The 15,742-nt window shown below is 39.1% G+C and overlaps 1 long non-coding RNA gene across 2 annotated transcripts; it reads right to left on the bottom strand.

Moving 5' to 3' along the window:
- Nucleotides 1-327: 327 nt before the first annotated feature.
- On the bottom strand, nt 328-15,741 carry LOC112963175. Of its 2 annotated transcripts, XR_003252519.1 has the most exons (4): nt 15,664-15,741; nt 15,436-15,587; nt 3,373-3,467; nt 328-2,774 (listed from the first exon to the last, which is right to left on the bottom strand). It is a non-coding gene; the product is annotated as an uncharacterized LOC112963175 (long non-coding RNA). The 2 variants fall into 2 exon arrangements; XR_003252518.1 differs by having other exon boundaries at nt 15,436-15,727.
- Between the last annotated feature and the right edge of the window lies 1 nt (nt 15,742).

A 15,742-nucleotide genomic window follows, 5' to 3' on the forward strand; every position in this document is an offset into this window, starting at 1 on the left:
TTGAATAGACTTTTTGGTCAAGCCACGACAAAGAAAAGCCAGTACAGCTTGAAGTGAAGGAACTTTCATAGTCATATACTGAGTTGCACTCATATTCCCCAGTAAGTGTAAGACGAGGAACAGATCACTTTTTCAGTGAGGTTCAGTGCAGGGACACCTTTTTCACGCGGGATGAGTAGAAGAAGCCATCTTGATAATGAAGCTGAYTGGCCGTATATGGGACAACATGGGAGTTTAGGCTAACAGCTTAGTGAAAATTTCTGCCCCTAATGGTTGTACTTGGATGAGCTTTTAGGCAAGTTATATCAGGAAGACATAGAGCATATCTCAGTTCCAGCTCTTTATTTTAAAGGGAAACAAAACTTATATGTGCTAGAGAAACACAAATACATTAGTAACGAAGCTAAGCAGAGTTCTAACAAGTTTGTTTCCAAAATAACAGCATTAAACTCCTTTGTAAACATACAACAGCAAAGCTTCTTTTTCAGGTATTAATTCAAATTCAGAACTGAGCTGCAATATTCTACAGATATTTCCTCAGCTCATAAAAATTAGCTGAGTAACTTGATCTGACTTCCATTACAGAGGATCATACAACYCTGTTATCTCCCTTAATGCCTTTTYTTAACAGGCATGTATCTCCAGTAAAGCTACTTCCAGTTTAAAATGGGAGAATTCCCTCCCTCAGTAGGATTAGAACTGGGGTCAGTATTTTATGCAAAGAATGCTACATATTCAAATGAATTTAAAAAAAGAGTCAGCTGAGTTAATTCTCTCAGGATGTACCCGCTTCATCTAGGCGTCAAGCAGGAAATCTATAAACATGTGTTTAGTATCACATACTGCAAGCAATCCCACTGAAATCAACAGAGTGATCCCGTGTGTGCCAAGCTCTCCATGTGCTCAGCTCGGAGGCCTTAAGACTGTGTCCACTTGCAAATCTGGATCACTGGTGCACTCCAGGGCTAACAGAATTCAAACTGCCACAGAAACGTCTGGACCTGAGAGTTTCAAACATCTTTTAAATGTAAGATGTTGACTTCAGATGACAGTTTTGTTTGTCAGGGCAGGTGGGTTAAGTTAGCGAACTGAATGTGCAGTACCTATTTTAGCCGTGTCTGAGACTATCATAAATCAGAAATAGAATTTTCTTTGCTTTTTTTGTGCAACTTTATTTTTGGACCTTAACAAAGTTTGTTAGCTTCAAACCAGAAACAAGGTTCTTTAAATTCATATTTATGAAAACCTCCTGCAAAAACTAAAGTAGGTGTTTAATACAATGGTCCGAAAAACAACATAGCACATCTCATTAGATCAGGCCTTCAAGTATCTGCATGACAGAAATTAGAGACAACGCTTCCTTTCCCYGAGTTCAGCGGGACTTGTCAACCACAGCACCTCTTAAAATTGGATGACTATTCAAATGGCTGACAAGAAATTCCAGAGCCTTGTTTTAGAAACAATTTTAGAGCATGGTGTCCTCTCTAAGGACATTCATTATCTATGAAAGATAAAAATTAAGATATGGTTTTAATATTGAACAATATTTGCTTTAGCTATCTTTAGACAACATGAAATTGCCTGGGCCTTGGTTCTGTGACTGAAGGTTAACCTGCCCAAACAATTTTGTTGGGGCAAATGTCCATGAAATAAAAGAATTTGGAATAGAGTCAATATGAACAAACAATTCATAAAGAATAACAACTTTTTTTTAGCTTGCAGAATATTTGGAAGTAGATGAGGAGTTCCTCAAGCATACATTTATTCTTTATCTCAGAAAATAAACAACTACCTTCAGAACAAGTAGTCTAGTGAAATAACTAAGAAAATCCTTCAGAAAAGTATAGTATTTATTTTCCTCTCTTTTGATTTGCCAGTAGAGTTGCCTCAAATGAGCACTTTCAGAAGACAATATTTCAGGAAGCTCAGCTGTTTTTTGGGTTTTTTTTTGAGAAGAATGTGTTCTAAAACATAGCTGAATCTTGCAAAAATTTTTAAATGGTTGTTGGTATTCATCTGGCTTATTGTACAAGCAAATTAAACAACCTTGGAAATGCTTACAGAGTGACAAGAAAGTAGAAATTAGGTATAAGGCAGTCTGTTACTATAAAATTTCACCCTAAGCRTGAGAAGATTTAAATTCTTCTTTTCTTCTACTTTACATCTGTGCATGTTGCTCTTTAGATGGACCTGCAGTTGAGTGTGCTGTCAGTAAAAATCACTGCTATAGTTGCTATGACAGACATGCCCATCCCCTCTTGGAAACGTTTTATTAATTTTGCGCTCTTGGCTAAGAAAGAGGCATTAAAAGTGTTAAAGCGGAGTAGTCATTAAGATTACAGCTGAGACATGATTAATTATCTCCTCTCTGTCACCTCGGCTTGTCTGTCGCCTTCTCCTCTGACCTGCTTCTATTCTCCTTTCCTCAGCACTCTGCGGACCAGATTCTGACTGGTGACATCAGTGATGCTGAGATCAGAAATTGGCTCCTTGCCTCTATTTTTCCCTCGTCTTCCCTCTGATTTGCCTTTCTCTGCATCTCTCTCCAAAGCCTCTTTGCTGCAGTTCCCAGTGCTTTGCAGGTATCCTTGACTACAGCCCGCATTCCCCAGTCCCTGGCCAGCTGGAGCAGCTCCCTGGTATGATATAACGTAGATCAAAAGCAGGTGGCCAATCAGCAAACAAGCGACTCGCTGGCACGCAACAGAAGTGACTCAGCCAGTATTTGGTCCCTTCTTCTCAGGCTTAGGCTTGGCCAAAAGCAGTTGTGACAGCTTGAAGAGAGGGGATAGTGAGTGACAGTGAGATGTACCAACTGAAAACAAAAAATGGCTTTTCTGGAACTGGACAAATAGTCACAGATTGATCTGATCAGCAGTCCAACCGGAAGGCCGGATGGACACAGCCTGTCACTGCAGTGGATTTGCAGCGTGGTGTGGAGATGGGACCGCAAGAACTTTGTAATGCAAAAATCTACAGTCAGATGGATAGTAGAATTTCCGTGGGATTGGAAAGGAAATTGCAAAGTATCTTAACAAACCTTTAAAGATGTTTATCGCATATTACTGTAGTTGTAGCATGAGGTTTGTATTCCAGTTATATATAGCCCATCTTGAGTAGGTTCTAGGCATAAACAAAGCCATTCTGTGCATTGTGACTTGAATACATTTATAGAGTACTATTTGTACTATTTGAACTCAAAGGATATCCTCCTACAAACAATWACACTTCTATGAAGTTACTCAGCAAGTTGTTTCGAGGATAACATAAGTCACTTGTTTATTTTCATTTCTTATTCTTGGAAGGCTTGGTTTTTAAAGACATTTTTGCTAGATGGGAACAGAATTTAAAAACACAGGTGTTTAAACATACCTGTCATAGTTTTTGTTCATTTGTTTGAAGCAGTTTTATCACAGAATCCCCAAWGGATGCCTCTTTTCTTCCCATCAAGTAATTCACTCTGGGAACTGCAAGGGAGAATTCACAATATCAAAAATTCAACATTTCCACAGGTTGGATCACAGAATAGAGAGTTGACCTCTGTGTCCTATCCACACCTCTGCTACTAGATTACTATTTCTTTTAGGGAAGCTACTTGTTTTCTTTGTGCTTTTAAAGTGAGACCTTGCAAGAATTTGGGTGCTCAGCCAAACTACACTTGTAACATGAGAATATTATTATCCACAATATACTCGCAAACATATAGAAACTCTGGTGGAAAAAAATCACYTCCGTGGACCTGCTGAGCCAGAAATTCTACCACTATGTGTCAATGTGGCTCTATAAGCCASGTGTACAAGATAAGAAAGCCAGTGTTAGGACTCTGAACAGAAAAACTAGTATAGTTTATTAGCCCCACTTAGCATCCAAAGCAAATTAATTCTGTTTTYTTTAACCCAAGGTACAAGAAGAAATGGAAACACTATTTCTTGGGGAAAGAAAAATATGGTAGTTATATGAAATATAGTTCCAGTACAGTTGGACTGAAGTTTTCATGCTGTTATTTAAATTAAAAATTAAAGAATTTCCAGAGAGGGACAAGGCCAGCTTAAATGTGTGTACTTCCCCCCCCCCCCAAAAAAAAAAAATAGAGAAGGTTCCAACCATGTCATTTTAAGTCCAGTTTGTACTAACATCTTTGCTTGGTAATTCTTGAAATTAGTGCCATCTTTGATTTTCCTGAGGGTCAGACAAACTCAGCATGTCTATAGACCGTCATCCTTGACTCTCTGATCTGCAAGTTGCGCTGGTCCCTTGCAGGGTTCATGGTTACTGTCACAGTCATTTTCTCCACCAATTTTCTACTCACCAGTGTCCAGTAAAAGCCAGAACGRTTCTTGAGTAAAATTACCCCATAATGTGAAAGAAACAATCCAGCTGTAACTTGAATTAACATATGCTTGAAAAAGGACACATTCTTAATGACTGAAATCTGAGATCTTCTCTGAAAGCTGATTTCCTCACTTCTCAATCTATCTGTAACCTCTCCAGAATCCCTGCAGTGTTAAGTTACTTTTTCCTTAAATTAGCTACCATTGCTCTAACTGTAATAGAAAATAACAAAGTGAACCAAGGCAGCATGTTGACAGGTCTTCTTGTAAACAAGCTCTATGAAATCTACTTTATCCCTGAGGTCATACTCYAACCAACTACAGTTATAAGGGCACCCCTATGAAGTTGTTTATGCAGGATGTTCCAAAAAGCGCCTAAAAGATGAAACAATGCATAGAATTTAGTTTTAAAGTACTACACCAGATGCCAGCAAAAGCTGTAGTAGCTACGAGGAGGCAGAAGAACTGGCTCAGCCAAACACTCTTCGCTCTAGCTGCCAGGAACTTCCATTCTCCCTTCCTTTGCCAGAATTTCTTCCCACTGATTAGTTGTAACTCTAGCTACTTTTCTTGTTGTCAGTATGGCTTCTCTCTTGTTCTTAATTCCTCTAGTGCTTCCTCTCATCCTCATTGTCTTTCTTCTCTTCTTCCCTCCAATACACAAAATCTTAGTTTTCTCCTCAACAGATCATGCATACTGGCTAGGAACAGAGAAGCCAGCTAACAGGCCTCCAGTACATTTGGAGGCAGACTGAAAAAAAAAAGAAAGAAAGAAAAAAAAGAAAAAAAGAAAGAAAAAGAAAAGAAGAAAAAGCCTCATTGCAAAGAAGCCTGACTAGGGTTGGCAGAGTGATATAGTACCACACCTCTGCTGAACGTTATTCGGCTGTGGGTGATGACTACACAGCAGTGGGACCCACTGTCTCCAGTGTATTTGGGTTGTTCCTTAACAGTCCATGAGTTTGTTAACTGTTTTACTGTCGACTACTGACTGAAATAATTTTTTGCTGCTACTGTCTGTACTCATGCACATGGGCAGATCCCTTCCTTCTAAAATCCTTTAAGTGGTGACAAATACAGGTTTATGAGTCTGCTGTGCAGGCCAATTTGCCAAACAACATGAGTGGCTCAAAGTTAGTCCACCAGCTAATCCATTTTCAAGTGGGTAATTTCTATTTAGCTTTTGGGATGGTTTCAGAATCTAATATGCTGCCAGCACATTTAGGCTTAACTTTGCAGTTCAGATCCACTCTATGGGAGAATTTGGGCTACACCTTGGTCTCAGAGGTTGTTTGGGAAGGTCCTCAGTGTACCAGTTTCAGAAGCAGTGACGGTTGTCGGTTCTCTTTTCTTTTGAATTACTCTGAATTTAGCTCCTTCCTAGGTTCTAAAATTCAGTCTGTTCAGAGGTGAACAAAACCGGCAGCAGACTCAAGGCAGCAGACTCAAGGCAGCAGACTCAAGGCAGCAGACTCAAGGCAGCAGACAGACTGCTTTGTCTATGATAAGAAGACAACAACCAGCTGCTTCAGCAACCTATGCAACCTGAAGAGTCAGTTTTCACTTCCTACCTGCATAATGCTTGCTGCTGTGGAAAAAGCTGAGAGATGCAAGGCAGCAGGAGAAACAGACTTTAGCAACAAGAGTAGTAAATCCTTTTCTTCTTCTGGCTCTCTTACACAATCCTTCCTTACAACAGAAGATGTTGTGTATTTTGTCTCTGCTCAGCAGCCTGCTCTGTGCAGGATGTCAGCCAGCTGTGGTAGGAGGAATGCAGGAAGGAAAGATTTTGGTGCAAGCTGAAAGAGGCAAGAGAAATGTGCTTCTAACCATAGTCCCAAATCAATTTTTCCTGCTGCAACAGCCTTTATCACTCCCTGCTGAGCAGGAAGAGGTGGTGATGATCATAAATCCTAATTTATTAATTAACATTAATGCACCACTCTTCTTTAAGTACAAACAAATAGTTCCAACTATTTACTGTGGTGCAGGATAATGAATTATTTGTAGGAGAGATTTCTAGAGATTTCCATGTCTTTTATACCTGTCTCAGGCTCTACAGCATCTCCAATTACACTGTCACCAGTCACACTAATCACACTTTACTTTGTCATTACTTCCGAGACAGATAGGGCTACATTAGCATATTTTTTGTAACTGGTGATAGTTCTCTTGTTGTTGGTCTTTTAAATGTGACCTTATTTCTTTAGTTACTATAGGGAGAGTTGTCTTATCACTTTTTCATTGCAGACTGCTTACATCTACCCACTCAAAAATTTGTCTTCTTACTTGCTAACTATTCTCAATGCATCTAGTCTTAATGGAAGGTTCACTACCAACATGCAGGTTCTCTTTGCTTTTTCAAAGGCTCCAAGTTAATTGTGAAGTTCGACACAGTTATCTATCTGTGCTGCTTAACAGCTTGTATAGTCCCCACAGTAACATACAACATTAGATGCTGATAACGTATCTGAACTGAAAGTTCAGCATATACTTATACCGAGGCCATGTTTGCTCGTAAAATGATAGCAGTTTCTTTGAGCAGCCAGACCTCAAGCTTCCACTGCTTGATGATTTGCTTACAGGGTTGGGTCCAGTGAAAATGCAGATGGCAGTTGGGGGCAAAAGGTGCGCAGCCATAATCTATAATAATAAAGTTATTCAGAGCATGAATCAAAATGGATGGCGGCAACACGGAGGCAGGCGAACACGTCCCTGACATCCCTAGGGAAATCCATTTATATTACCAAATAGGGGATAAAAATGAAACCCAGTAATACAGAAAACTATTAACAGAATTATGGGCATTATTGACAAAATGATAATGAGATATCCACCCCTTTTCATCTTCTAAGATACTGATAGCAGGTTCTTTGTAATTACAAAGTTTAAATTTACCTAGTTTGTGAACTTTTCTGTAGCTCAATCCCTCTGCTTYTGAAACCTTCTAACCACAGATGATGTATTTAAAGGCATGCCTTTATATTTAGTGGAATTAGCAAATCCACTAGGTTTAAATCTCTACTTGACAAACACCTTCTCAGTATCAAACCACAATCCACTATTGGTCTATTTTCCTTCACAGTTTCTTCTTTTAGCCTGAACAAATGAATCCTGAGGTTTTTTGCTTACTCACTTTTTCCCAGATACTTGTATATTAAGATTCTGTGGCATCTTTCCCTTCAATATCTTAGAGCAATTCTTTCCAAATACTTTCAGGTCCTCTTAAAATCTTTGTGACCCCAACAACTACCTCAGATAATGAATGATAACTGAACTTTTCCCAGATGTTTTTTTCCTGGGGAGAGGCTTAATGTTTAAGGTTCTGAGCTTGATTTTGTTGTTGTTACCACTCTTAGCAGGTCATTCTACATACATTTTATAGTAAAAAAATTCRTCCTTAAAGTCATTTGAGACCAGAGTCCTAGGCTTTTTCAAGAACTGGAAAACTGTCAGAAATTAGGGAAGTTTCATTAACTGCATCTGCTTTATGCAGCCAAGAGGAAGTGAAAGAAACAAACACAAAATCCTGTTTCTTAGCAGTTTCTAACTGAAGTATCTGAAGACCATGAATGTCTCACAGTTCCAGCCCAGCCTGTTACACAAAACTGAGCTCCTCTAAGTACTTTTTTTTTTTTAAGTTAGAAGTGGGTCATTTTCAAGTTGTTCAAAACCAGAATCCAGTTCTGCTCCCTTATCCCCCACAAGCATAATTGACTTTTGTGACCCTATTAACAATATTTTTCCCTCAAAATATAGTTCTCATGATTCTCTGTGAAAGAAAAAAGCATTAATTTAGATACTCACATCTTCTGCATTTGTGACTGGTCTCCCAAAATGACATGTAGAGGCTTTCAGACCCATACATGCTTTAGTAGTCAATTAAATGAAACAGGTGGACCAGAAGCCAATGTTTTCAATGTGATAATGTCTTCTTGTATATATTACCTTCTACCTGAGGACTAAGGAGTGCTTGGAAAGAGATTTAGGGCTCCGACTCACATGCATTGAGGCAAACAGCTGCAGCAGTTAAAGACTTCCCCGACACCCAGACTGTTCTAACTTCCACCAGCTGGGACAACAGAGTATCCCAGGCACTATGATGTAAAGTCTCTACAGCACGTTTTATTTCCAGCCCAAAAAAAGAGCAGAGTGGCTTTGTGAAACAGGTAATAACACAACCTCTCCTCTCCTTCAGGTCAGGCAGCACTACCCTTTCATGTTTTTCAGAAGACTACTTTTTACCTATAAAGCTTTTGTGTCTACTCTTTTTCCTAAGCCTTCATCATATACATCCAGTTCCATCCTACGCTTTCTCAGCTGGAAACCTATTCAACTCCATCAGCAGGAACTCAGATCCCTAGCTGATCCTCAGAAAGAGCGGCTCTTCCACATCCTTGCWAGACCATCTCAGCCTGTTCCACATCCCCAGACATGCACGAAGCCCTGTGACAGAAGCTACTGCCCTTAGGCTTTGGTTCAGAAGCAGCGATCTAGTCCCTGGAGTGAACAAACATGAGCTTTTCTCAGATTTGAAGGCAACACGTAGCTACACCTGTTTTGAGAACTTTCTTTGCCCTCAGCTATTTGCCSTTAGTTACCTAACTTACGGTTGTTTTGCAAGACAAACTGGTCAGTAAGTATTGTTAACACTATCCCACCTTCAAGTTTTCAAGCACATCATAGTGACTTATACAAGCAGGTTACTCAGCGAGATTAAAAGATCTTGTATTAAAATAGCACTTCTCAAATGTTTTTAAGTTTATGGAGTTTAACAAGCATACAGTGAATAAAATGGAAAAAGGTGAACAGGTTCTATCCCATTATCGGAGAGAGAGCAGGGAAAGTCAATGCAATCATGAATTAACACAAAACCCACACAAGTTAAGGTAGCAGAATCTACCTTGATACACAAGGAAACATGTATAAAGGTTGAGCAACTCATAGGGTTTCTAAAAGCAGCATACGGATCTGTTTAACATAGAGGTGTCCACTGACTTAATTAAAATGTGTGAATTCAAAATGATTTAACCGAACTAACACAATCCCTTGGGTGAACATCCAGGGTGTGTTTGTGGATGGATGTCCCTTTCTGGATTCAACTGTTTTGTAGGATTAAAAGTTGTCTTCATTGATTCACCACCCGTCACCACCTTTTTTGTGAAGACTTAAGTTCTCTGCACTGGCTTGAAAACGAAGTCTGCAACAGCAGTACTGTAGCAAAATCTGCTGGCTTGGCTCGCACTGTTTAACATTAACAGTTAAAATTGATCTGATTTACCTGAATCTCTGCTATTAGGGAGTGATCATGCAAATTGTTCTGTTGGTAGATCACCAACCGGTAGCAGTGACTGTTGTAAACGGCAGTGAGAGACAGCTGACAACATCTACTTCTTCCATTGGCATAGCRGAAAATAGGGGTGTGCCACACATGGCCTCACGGTGAGTGATGCATTTTGGTCTTAAGTTCAGCTGACTAAACCTAACAGAAACAAACTACTCTTATACCCTAATCAGCGTGTGAACACTAAATTAGGTAAGGTCTGCATACTGACAAGGCTAGTATATATTCTATCTGAAACTACAAACTCAACACCCTAAATCACATACCTTCATTATCAAGCAGCCATACTTTTTTGATCTAATACAGTGAGGGACAAGTACAAATATAAAATAAAAAATATCTGTAGAGTCCTACTTACCTATAATTGTTAGCAACGAGCTCCTAAATGAGCATGCACAGAACGACCTTAAGGCTATATCTTGCCCTCATTCTACAAGTTGAACAGCAACAGAGTATGGCCCTAATTTATCCAGGTGTTTGACAGCATCTGGAGAAGTTTACACATCCTACATCTGCTATTTGCCTTTGGCCTTTCTGATCAATTTGTGTGATGGAGCAGGTAGCTGTCATTCACCTGGGGAAACCATATTCATAGTACACATGGCAAAACTATCCTTGCATGCTGAAAAAATACTTAACAAGCTACTGAAACAATTTATTTTCAAGGAACTCTTTTTTCCCCCTCCTTTGCTGTTTGATTTTTAATTATGATCATATCCCATTGGGCTGACTTTTGGTAAAATGTATTTTGAGATAAGAAAGCTAATGAAAAATCTGCTTAATTCTATACTTGTCTCAAAAGTTCCACCTTAAGGTAGGAGGGAATCTCAGATAAGCACACTCTGCTACTTGCTGTAAAATAGGTTTTTTATTTGGTTGACTTGGAACATACTGATAAGTCTTATCTGATAAATCTTATATTTTGTTTGGTATCTTCTATTGCATCAGGCAAAATAAATACATAAATAAGATGCCAGGATTGGGAAAATGCAAATATTTTGAGAGTAGGATTACTCTCAATAAAGAGACTGGAATTATACTGATGTAACCAGAGGCTTGCTTGTGGTTTTACCACTTCATAGTCTCACTCCTGAGGACACATGAAGCATATGACAGCATCCCATAATAATAAGTGAAAATAGGGGTGGGGACAGAAGGGAAAAAAAAAAAAAGATCTCTGCATTTTCTCTTCAGACAGTGAGATTCAAAGTTGGTTGTTCTTGCCTGTGGTATAGTTTTTTTGCAGATTGCTAGGACAAAGATGTCCCATCTTTGGTGCTACGAAGTAAGTATGAGATAAAATGCATATTTAACAAAAATATAAGTCATGTTACTGGTTGAATGTAGTTTGAGAAGATATTTAATGAACTTTCTAAGAAATCCATACCACCTAATAATAACAAAGCTAAAGATTCTTTAGCTTAGGCCAAATCCTATCTTATTTTAATTCTGTTGTCTTAAGCATACTGGTAACTGGACAAAACCTAGTCCATATCTCAAAAAGTGGAAACAGTATCGATAGCTGACCCTCAGCTAAATGGCAAGCAGTAGCTTATTAAAATGAATGCTTCGTATTAGTGCAATTCTACCTCATATCACCATGCATAATGCTGACATCAAAAGCACTGACGAAAGAATAACTCTTACTGCACAACTGTGCTCATAAGCAAAAAAATCAGAAGAAAGCATAATGTAAATGAAAAAAGAAGTGGGCAACCATATAAAGGGAGAAGCTGCAAAGTGAAAAATTAAGTACTTGTGAGCAAAACCACACAGGAAGAGAATTCACAAAAATTGGAGTGGACCAGGGGAAAACACATGGGGAAGAGAAGTGCAAGCTATGGCAAATTCCATTGCCCTGAGCATCCAGTTTTTTGCAGTGGTCTTTGGGTGGTCTTTGTGACCACTGCCCTCGATAAACAAAACGGTCATAAGATTTCCTCGCATTAGGAAGCCAAGTGGTGTGCAACTGTGACTTATGCAGAACTCAAGTGCAAGTCACCCTTTCCAAAGGCTGTGGTATTCGTTGCCTGAATAGATTCCCTTTGTTACCCACTTTCATACTGCAAATTGGAACAGAACCTGTAATAGAAATGTCATTAGCCCAGTCCTCATTTGAGTGGTAGCCTGGCTTGAGTTGAGTGTTACCGGAAGAAAAGGACTTGGTCCTCTATGCTTGGCTTTCACCCTGATTAAATTGAATTACCATAATCTTCACAGTCACACAACAAAGAATTTATTCTTCCTAACCCATTACATTCATGGCCTTTGCTGTTTATAGGATAAAAATCTTACAGCAGTAATTTTCATTACATCTCCCCCCGCTGCCCTACAATTAGCACAACTCCAATAGTGGGAACACAAGAATAAGCCAATCACCAGAGCTTTTAGCTTTGTTTCTCACACTCAGAGCCAAGTAAGGAGACAGTGTTTAAAAGTGGGCGGGTGAGTTCGCATTGACAGCGGGAACATTATCGACCACAAGAAGAATAGCAGAAGGGACTGTCCAAGAACTACTAGTATCAGTTCAAAATCCTGGATTTGCTCTGCTGAGCGCAAGTTGTTTGACCATTTCCAATGAACAGTTTTATGGGTCAGAAATATTCCCAACTTGGAAATGGTTGATAGTACTAAAAACATAGGAAAAGGTAAACCGGCTGCCAGAACCAAAACTGTTTGGTACCCAGGAATGAATCCACAATTACTGAAGACATTTCAAACAGAGTCCTAGAAAAATCCATTCTGGGTGTGCTTCTGTTCAATATTCTTTCTAATGACACAGAACTAATGGGTTTTGGCAAACACCTTAGCAGAGAAGGTTAGAACTGAAAATAATGTTGAGAAATTGCAGAGAGGTTCCAAACCTAAGGTAAAAATCAATAAAATCAAGTATAAAGTGATACTCTTGGTAAAACACAGACACAAGACTGGGACCACCTGGTTAGGCAGCAAAGCAGCAGCTTGAAAAACAAAAAGGAGAGAAATATGATCAACAATACAATCTCTTCTCCTCTCCCTTAAATAAGAAATCAAATCCAGCTCTGGAATTTTGCAGACTACAGAATAAACAGACATGCAAGCACAATGTTACTGCAAGCCACAGTACCTTTCCTCCTCAGTCTCCACTTCACAGACATATACACTCACTCTCTTTGTTTTGCAATGCATTCATAAAGGCACTTTAGACAAAGGAAATAATTCAGCATTGGGAGGATCTCAGCTGAATATTATTTTTTTGGACATCACATTCATATAAACACACCTTGAGAGTTTACAACAGATCAACTCCTTTGGAAGATGCTGTATTTTTTAAACCTATGAAGAATGCCAGATGTGTTTGTCTTTAGAAAAAAAGAAGGCCGAGGGAAAGGTATTCCAAAGAAGATGGCAGAAGTACCAGGCACATTCATGAATGTCATTTTAGAATAGAAATTTTACATAAAAACTATTACATTTTGCATGGGAGGAGGAAAGATTATAACCAGCTGTATACTACTCAAYTGCATTGTTGTGAATTATATCACATCATGATCCACCTTTTTAATGGCGTCTGTCAAACTCATAATATTACATATTGCAGATCCACAGATAGATGAGTAGGTAAGTCTCTTCATGCTAGGATACATTTACTTTAAGAAAAAAAGCATACTCTTTCCGATATACAATGTATAGAGCATGAGAAGACTTTTGCAGATTTTACCTGCAAAACTGACACTTTCCAGGGTTTCTGATCTCAGTGTTTTACTTCATCATTTGAGGGTTTCTCTTCACTGCTTTAAAAAAAAGAAAGTCCRCCTTTTCTGTGTTGGGTAACTAAGACACATGAACTATCTTGATGTAAACGACAAGACACTTCCACTTTACTACAGGCATACTGATGGAGGTCAGTCTTATCTCCCCACTGGATCATGATCTCAGTGAACTTACCTCACTGTAAATCTGAACTGTCTTGCCTTCACCACGTTTTCATCTTTGAGAGCTTGCATTAAAGTTCAAACAAATAAGTATGCTTTTCCTCTTTTCTTTTTTGTGTTAACACTAACATTAGAAACAGCAGTCAGCATAATCAGAAATGCTACCAATTTTCCTAAGGCAAGTCTTAAGTTCACTTATCTATGGCTTCCCTGGATATGTAATTTTTTTTTGATTATTCGTATAGAAACCTGAGCATGAAGTCATCTTCATGCAGTGTTTTAGCATAAGCCCACTTCCATTGGCCAGTTAAGCTAAGCAACTAGATTTTGCCAAGAACTGGCATTAAAAGATATTCCTTTCTGCCATTTCTGCTGCAGGGGAAGTAACATCCAGCAGAAGTTTGGTAGCAAAGAGGCAAATAACACCATGAACTTTTGCAGGGATTTTTCTTGGGGTGGAGGTGAGCTTGCTGTAAACATCTGCAACTCCCTCACAGTAATGACCTTGTTTTGGTACAAGAGTGCCCATGCAAGAGTTCCACTGATATATCACTTTCCAAACTACTTTAACTATACTGGTATCATTCTTCACACTTAAAAGCTTTAGTTCCACAGTGGTACTTCTAGCTAATCAAAATAGAACCTCTTCACATAGTGGTATTTCACCCAGTGTGAAAATTTTCTGTTAAATTGCACTGTTGATAGCAGCACCCAAGCTATTCATTCAGTTAAGTGACCCCACCTTTTTTCTTTTGCTAAGCTGGACAAATCAGCCCATGGAAAGCCAATTTACCCTTTAGTCTATGTGTATTCATTGCTTTGCATATTTGCTATTCATGGAGCTTTTGCCACCAGGATTCATATACTGAATCCTTATTGATCTGATCAATTTCAGTAAAGGTTTCTATGTCAATTGAACATATCTGCCTCAACAGAAAAGGAGGTGTACCAAATACAACAAGAAAAAGCCTTCAGCTTCACACTATGTCCATTCAGCAGAGATTTTGTAGCTAATCAGTGCATTTATCTCTGATGTGAAACGGASACTTTATTTTGCCCAAAATATTAATTTTATATTCTTTGCTTTCTCTCTGCATCCTTTCTACCAAAAGGAATGGCCATTTGGTTGGAGTTCTGCTGGGCCTGAATAGCAAGTGAGCTATCTGGTAAGTAAGCTTCCCCCTTGTTTTCTCTTCTGGAGGCAGAAAAGGCAGAAGGACTACAGATTTCCCAGGGGGGCGAGGGGTGGGAGGGAAAGGAAAGAGAGAGGAACACAGTGTAATGAGAGTTATGGTACAAAAAGAGAGAGTTATGGTACACAGAGAGAGAGTTATGGTACACAAAGAACAACTCGTTTCATTTATATCACCCTCCTTTCCCCAGGAATGTTTACTGCCTTCCTTTATCTGGATTTAGAGATACTGAATTCAAAACTATGGTTTAAGACACAAAGGTATAACCACACTTCTAAATTATCACAGATAAATATCATTATCTAAAACTATTTTAATTGGCTGTTTTGTATGGGTTTTGTATATACTCATAGAGTAGAATTTGTTTCCCTGTTTCTTTGATTTTGCTCCCAAGTGCGTTTCCTACAGACACTGGTGAATTCAATACATAACCTTAAAAAAACCCCAAAACTATTTTATCTGGTACTCAGGACTCTCCAGTGTTAACTAGCAAGATGAAGCTAGTGATAAGTGATAACATCTTGGAAAAACTACAGAAACAGCAATAATTAGCACTGGATATGCAGCATTATAACAGGGTTATTATTGATCCTAATTCTACCACCACCACCAAAAAAACCCCGCCATGCAAACAATACTTGTCACTTAATGACCATATGGAGCATTGAGTGCTCCCAGCATTGCTTCAGGTCTTCTTTAACTACTCCAKCTGGCCGCCAAGTTCTGTAGAGGAACTTCACTTTACATGCTGTCACTGGAACGGGTTATTTTAATAGTCAGACGTCTCTTAACATGGAATTTCACTCTAGGACAAAAATAAATAAGTTATATATATATATACACATATATATGAGTCCGGCCGGTTCCAGGACCTTCTTCACCTGCCCCAACCGCCGCCGGCCCCCTCCGCTCCGCTCGGCTCCCCTCAGGCAAAGGGCGGCGGCGGCGGCGGCGGCGGCG

Source organism: Apteryx rowi, unplaced genomic scaffold (genome assembly GCF_003343035.1).
Source record: "Apteryx rowi isolate R43461 unplaced genomic scaffold, aptRow1 scaffold_163, whole genome shotgun sequence".
In the NCBI taxonomy this organism is placed as follows: Eukaryota; Metazoa; Chordata; class Aves; order Apterygiformes; family Apterygidae; genus Apteryx; species Apteryx rowi.